Consider the following 7500-nt stretch of genomic DNA (forward strand, 5'->3'; position numbering starts at 1 on the left):
AATAAAAGTTCTACAACCCTAGTTTATGCCGCCTATGCTACTGTCTCTGCCTTTGCTTATAGGTATGATTATAGGCACTTAATATGCTACAGTACTGGTTATGCTTAACTTAAAAAGTACCCGTCTTAGCTACTAATGCTACTGGTCTTTCGACTGGATCTACCCTTGCTTCCTATGCTGCTACTGATACTGATAGTTATGCTGGTGGGTTGACTGGTCTTGTTACTGGTGCTGGCTATGCCACTACTGTAACCTCTGTCTATGGTGGCTGTGCCCCTGCCCTTAATGCCTTTGCTTCAGCTGATGGTACTGGTGGGGGATTCAATAGTTTGTTTGGCAAGGCACAAGCTTGATTTATGTATATAGATGCGCGGCGCAGCAGGCAATGACGAAACCCCCTTTATAGGGACTGAAAAAACTCCAACTCGGTCTTGAACTGACACAGGAATTGGATTGACTACGGGATCTGCTTACTCCCCAGCACCCAGATTCGCTGTATTGACTAGGTCAACCAGATATGGAACTTCGAGCAAGTACTAGGTAAACTCTGGCACGAGAAGAAGTTTTTCTGGGCGAGAGAGGGCAGTTCGGACGTGATCGAGCTGTCCCTGCCTCCTGCTTTGGCAGAGATGAGTGGGAGGAGTGTGGAGTCAGAATCGATGATCGAAAGAGTTGTGTTAAGCAAATGGCCCGCGGTTGACTAGTCTGATTTACAGATCCTTCTATTCTAAACCTCACCTCAACCTGCTTTTTTTTTTTTTTTAGACTTGGATCTAGGGGCCCAACCCCATATTCCTGCTCGAAGAGATGGTCATCTGTGCTCCACAGCTACTGGTGTCATCACCCTCATGAGAGGGGGAACCAACCAAGATGTATGTCGTCCAACCCAACCTCAGACTCTTTCTTCCCGACCTCCTCTCTGGCCGCAGTTATTTAGGTGGTATCCCGAGATTGAAGAGATCGACTCCCTCCCCGGAACACACGAAAGAAAGATATGAACTAGGTAAATAGAAATGGAAAAGAGATGTTTCCAATTCATCAAAATCAGAAGCTTTTTCTACATCCATATGATGTACTAAAGTAGATCGATATTGCCCATATAATAAAAGCAGATCTTGGTCCATGGAGTCCCAAGAAGGTAAGAACTCCAACCTATCCGATGCTTCTTCGGCCAAATACAATATACAAGTGGGACCTGCACTATGAGCAAGCTGTGCGAAAAACCGTTTCTTTTTTCCGGTTCCGAAACAACTTGGGCGAAATGGGGTTCTACCGGGAAACCATAGATTTTTGAGTTTTCGCCATTGGTTACTGGTCAAGCCACTGGAATGGAATAAGATAAGAATCTCTGGAGATCTTTCCTCTCCACTTACTCGATACAGGCTTTCTCTCTGTAGAAGACTTCTTCCGAATGGCATAATTGTCCGATCTTCCTCGATCTTCAAAGAAGACTGACTCCTCCTACTCCTCCTCCTTCATCGTCCTTGGTCCTTGTACAACCGATTTCCCGATTGTTGTTCTCTGCTCTTACCTGATTTAGTTCTTCTTCCATTCTTACTAATACTAAGAAGAAGATGCAAAAGGTAACTGCATTTCCCACATAGAAATGCCTTGTAGACTGAAAGGTTCTTCCTTCTCCTTCCCTAACGGAGCACTTTACCTAATTTCCTGGAAAAAAAAAGCGTCGAGAGCGCGCTCGCCCGCTCTCCTTTCTCTACCCCATTTCTTATTCAATATACGCCTTGTGGGGTGGCCCCGCCTTTGTTTGAAGGCTACATTCGATTCTGAATAGAGAACTATATCAAGAATCGACCAACTAACAGGACACAATCAGACAAAAATTCAGAGAAGGTTTTCCAAAAAACTCCTAAGACTGAAGTCAAACGGAGGTAGCTTCAGCTCAAAAACAAGCACTCAAACGAGGCGGGGGACCCATGTGAAGCAGACCGGCAGCCAGAGATTCCAATAGGCAAGAACGGTCCACACCAGTATGGGCGCACGGTAGTACTCTCCCCGTGAAGTACGCCACCGGTTAGGTCAAACGTAAGATGGCTTTGTGCGAGAGTGGCAAGAATCAGGTCTGATTTCGCCGGGACGCAGCTCCATTGCCTTTCATGCAGAGGAACCTTCGACGAGGGTTCGTACGATGCCCAAAACCTTACAGTCCACAAGAGCGATTTCGAACATCACTATACGATAATTCTTGGAGAATTGGATGTAGGAGGACTATAATGAGGAGGACGACAGACCAATCACGATCCACTAGACAGGAAAGTGGCTAGTGTGGTTCGCGTCGTGAGAGGGAGAAAAGGAGGCAACCCTATTTGCTTTCTTTGCTTGCCTTTGGCTTGCAGCATAGAGCTGCGGTAGGGGAGCTTGCTAAATGGAGATCTCTTTTTAGTGCTATCGTGATACCTTGGTAGATCTCGTCTTTAGTCCGTCCCAGGTGGCTTTGGAAAGTCTCGTATTTCTTTAGGTAGAATGATTCTATGTAAAACTACTAGAGTCCGGACTTGCTCTCTCCTCCACTCTTCGCTAGAAGCCATCAATGCCAATAGAAGAGAAGATGGAATGACTTATCCTGGCTACCTATTACAACCCTTACTACATGAGGGATCAATCTCAAAGGCCTACTATTCATGCTATAAAGCTAAAGGGCTCACCCTAAACCTTACTAAAGGCAGGAGATGGAATCTATCCTACATGCGCCTAGCTACAGGAACAGAGCTAGCTCGATAGAATTGGCATGATCTACGACCAACCTGAGCTCTATGCCTTTGCCTTTGGGCGCTAAGGCTTTCTTGGCTAACTAACCCGAGCAACCCACCCTGATGAGCGGCTCGGTTAGCATTAAGTGAGAAGGCACTGAAGAAGATCCATGAGACCTCCGATCAAAGAACAGAATTAGTGCTTTAATTTTACTTCTTTCCATCCATCACCGGACTCGGTCCCGCCGATCGGGAAGATCCAAAGAACCCATCCATTTCAAAAGCAGAATAAATAAAAGAAACGAAAGCCAAAGAGAGAATAAAAGCTTACCGAACCGAGGAGATAAGGAATGAGGCTCCGATCGACGGCATTCCAGAGGTAAGACGACGAGATTCCTCTGAGAATCGGGTACAAGAACGTATTGTCGCCGCAGTTAACGGAAGAGTCCCCGAGGCGAGGACGAAGAGAGCAGAGATTACAAAGAGCGCGAAGAGAGAGCGGTTAGCGAAGAAGCAAATTTCCTCCCATCCATCCCCCTGCTCTAGAAGAGAGATGAAAGGAAAGGGAAAAGATAGTGAGACTAATGGTGCTCAGGATGCACCGTGGACTGAGATTTTCACTAAACCGACTCAAAGAACGAATACAAATGACTGAACTGGTCACTTGACTGCTAAACCGAGGATGTTGACTGTGTTGAAAGACTAGGTCATCGCCCATACTTATCTTATTGGTTGGTTTTAACACTACTCTGTCTGCTATCTGTTTTTTCGATCCGCGACGGCCATCTTGTTATAGATAAGCACGGCACCTGAGAGCGAGCAATGTCATAGCATCTAAAGAGAACGCCATACCGCAATAAACGGCACAGCGACTTCCTCAGTTGAGGTCTAAAGACGTAGGCTGGCGGGTCTAACAGTTCATCCACACGAGTACTTCCATAGTTGTACAGAACTTTATTGTATCAACATTGGTCTTTATTACAAGCATCCACCCAGTGGGATAGCGATAGCTTTTCCACCACAAGACGAAAATCTGTATCACCAAAGAGCCGGTCAAGACCGACGGCAGTCTTCTCGACTGAGTTCCAATCGGGCTTGCAAGCTTCCACGAGCATCCAATAAACCATACAATACACAGGTGTATCAGCTTTAATTCTGGAAAACCTAACCATAGGTCTAACGGTAAAGGCTGGACCCCGCGGGGACTATAATAGATGACAACATGACAAAACCCGTGACGGTTCAACAGAGGATTTAGAGAGTGCGGCGCAGAGTGATATCTTCGATAAATAAGAAGCGTAAACGCATGGAGACCCTGCAAGAGGGCGAACCTAAAGATGTGATCGCTGCTACTGAAGAAGTAAAAAACAGTGCATTGATCCTCTTAGCCGAGACCGGACTTAGGTTTGAGTCAAAGCGCACAAAGCGTTTGGCGAACTCAGCGCATCCGATAGTCGAACAAAGAGACTTCGGTTCCGAAATTTAGACTCCAAGCATCTCTGCCATAACCTTACGATACAGATCAGCGATCCCTTAATGTCGCTTGCTGTTCCGCTGATAAAATCTCTCTCGTAAAGGTACTCAAAAGTTGTAAGGGATTTCGGTCTCCAGGAAAGATATTAAAAAGTTGGACCGAGTTGAGGTCAACAACTTCTTTGACTTCTTCCCAAGTAAGGCGATCGATTATATTAGAAACTCCTCCCTTTCGGGATCGGGAAAATATTCAGCAACTATAGGAAATTGCTGTATTTCCACTACTGGAGCGGCCGGCTCGGGGGAAGGAGGCAAGGCCGGCAGATTCAAATCTGGCAGCACTGCACACCCCACCTTGGCGATATGAAAACAGTTGATAAGAAAAAAAATGCACCACTCTAACGAAAACCACAAAGAACAGCGTAAAATTGTATAAATATAGGCAGACTTTGGTTGTACGCTTTGACCTTAGCAGGAAGGGAATATAGAAAGTAAAGAGGAAAAGGCATGACCAGAAGAATTGTGTGAAATAAGTGAATTTATCCAGTTGAGGCATTTGAGAAAAAAGAAATTATTCCAGAAAGAGACTCCTTCCTGTACGAGGAGTGAACAACTAAACGAGAATTGTGGTTGGTTGTTGACCAACTAACAGCATGGGAAAGATGCACAAACGAAACTGGAAACAACGATTTTCTCAGGAGAAACAGAAACTACCTAGACCAACCTGCTATAAAAATTCCATAAACACCTTTCAATAAGAATGAGATCAAAAAGGCTATCATTAGAGCGAATCTCCCCCCCGATTTCTTCTTCCAAGCCAAAAGAAAGCGTTCACCGACCTACTTACGTAATATAAAAAATATTTCTTTGTGTCAAGCATATAGCATTCGTTTGTTTAGAATGTCCTTTGAAAAGCTTATGAGATGGATGATTTCTGATTCTTTCTTACTAACAGTCAAATTCAAGTGTATCATCTTTCTATAAGATAAATAAAAAGAGCGAGCGAGAGAATGAAGTTGATCGGATCATAGCTTCATTCATTCCTTTAACCGGAAGGTGGTATCAAACTTACGATAGATGCTTTCCCAGGACTATCCTATCTCAATTCGTATTTGACTAGACTAAAGCCTAAGGACCTTTCTTGTTAGAAGAGATAGATAGAGTAATCTGCCCTAGGTTTCTTGAAGGTTTAATTCTAGAACCAGCTCTACTACCAACAAAGGAAGTTATCCCTCTCTCTTGCTTATAGTATCTCCAGAGGATGGACTTCTTCTTTCCCTAAGGCTATTGATATTGAAGGGAAAGCTTTTGTACTTTCCCAATACCAATCTTCTGGTACAAAGAACACCTACCCAATCTTGAAAGTCTAGTCGAATCATGAAAGTGGCATACCTTTTAGGTTACTACCTTTCCCTTCATCTACCCTACAATCTAATCGTACTTATATTATGAAATTTCGACTTTTTCTTTTTTGTTTGAATTTCCAAAATGAAGTCGTAATCTTAATATACGATACCGCCAAAGGAAAGCAGTCTAGCAGTCAAGTCAAGAATCACACCGCTACCGCTACTCTATGCTTACCATGCCTAGCTCCACGCTAATGAAGTCACTTGGTCCTTACCAGAGTAGAGACTTCGCCTAGGGAGTTGCCTACCCTATCTCTATTCTATCTCTTTCACGTAAACTGAAAGCCAGACATAGAACTCCGTTAACGGGATCAACTACTTCTTTATCTTATCTATGATACCAGCAAATTCAACTGAAACGGATTCCATTTGAGAGCGGCATCCATCCCCGTGGTTATTTCAACAAGAAGGTATTCTATATAGCACCGTCTTCTTCCCTCAAACCTGAAAGGGATTGTGAACAAGAAAGGAAGTTAGGCCTTTTCCCTATGCCCAAACCACCAAGACGAGATAATCTGTATCTGATCCTTCCTGGGAGGAGACAGGGTCCAATCAATTGACAACAAAAGGAGTCACTCGTGGCACACTTACTATTTTCCAACTTCTCTGCATCAATGCACTCACTACCTTCTGGGCGTATTCTCTGTATTCTCTCCCTCACAGCTGAGTCAATAGCTGCAGATTCTGATTGCGATAAGAGCGTATTCTTCCTTTTCTGATTCACTTGTTCGAGGAGCAGGTAAGACCCCCAGTTGTTGAGACTCGTCTGCATCCTATCTGCTCTTGTGCTAATGTTGAAAATCGGATTCTCGCCAAAGACAGACATGCACACCATCCCCACGCGAAAGCACTACCTGCTTACTTGCTCTCATGTAGCGAATAAAGTTAGCACTACCTTCCTTATTCGCTTAACGAGAGCTAACCTCTAAGAGATATTTTTTTAAATAAAGCACGGCAATGCACTTCCTTCCCCGGGACACAAACTGAATGAGTCAAGTCTAAGATCCCTCCTAAATGCAGCCGTGATCAACTATACGATGCCACTTGTTTGTCTAAAACCCATTTTCTAATTATAAATAGGCGCGGCTTGGAGCCTTTGATAAGAAGAAAACCCCCTTCAAGCTACCTCTCCTTGAATGCGTAAATTCGATTCTTCCCCCCAAAGCGCAGCCGAATTCCCTGTGTGAAGCATATAGTTTCTGAAGCCCAGTGAGCACTTTCAGACGACTGCCTGAATCAAATAGGATAGGCGGGGGGTCAAGAGACGCATGTACCCAAGCTAGCATCCCTCCGCCTGACGGCCCCTTCCTCGGCCGTAGTGAAGAAGGATTTAGAAGGCTTTTTGTTAAGCTTAAGCATAGTGTTTTTTTCTCTTAAAAGTCTCGAATTCCTCACCTTAGGTCAATCAGCTTAATTCCGAACAGCTGACGAGAGCTCTAATGTCAAACCTGAAAGCGGATGGGAATAAGATGTCAAAAGCATCTGCTTAGGGTCAGATTGGACTTTCTCTTTTGGCCCTGCTTGCCCCGAAAGCCTGATTCGGAGCTCTCTAAATCATTACGAAGTAGGGGTCTAGCTCAGCTCTAAGCCTAGGATAGGACCTTGTCCAGGAACCAACTTCTTTCTATTTTTTTATAATGAGAACGGAGTCTCAGTAAACCGCGCTAAAGCCCACCCTCTAGCCCTAAAGTCAAGGGTTTTCCCAGATTCATCTAATTTTTTTCTCTGTCCTACCTCCCCCTAAAAAAAAAAGGAAAGGATAAGCTTGCATTCTAGAAGCGGTAGCTTCCCGCCTCCTTCATTCCTACTGCCCCCTTCGGTGAGAAGTTCCCTTCCCTTTTCTAAAATGCCAAATAGGTCTGCCTCAGAAAATGTAAAAAATGGACCGCTCTTGCCCTCCCTCTTCTTCCCAT

The sequence above is a fragment of the Populus euphratica genome, unplaced genomic scaffold (assembly GCF_000495115.2).
Source record: "Populus euphratica unplaced genomic scaffold, PopEup_1.0 scaffold178.1, whole genome shotgun sequence".
Lineage (NCBI taxonomy): Eukaryota > Viridiplantae > Streptophyta > Magnoliopsida > Malpighiales > Salicaceae > Populus > Populus euphratica.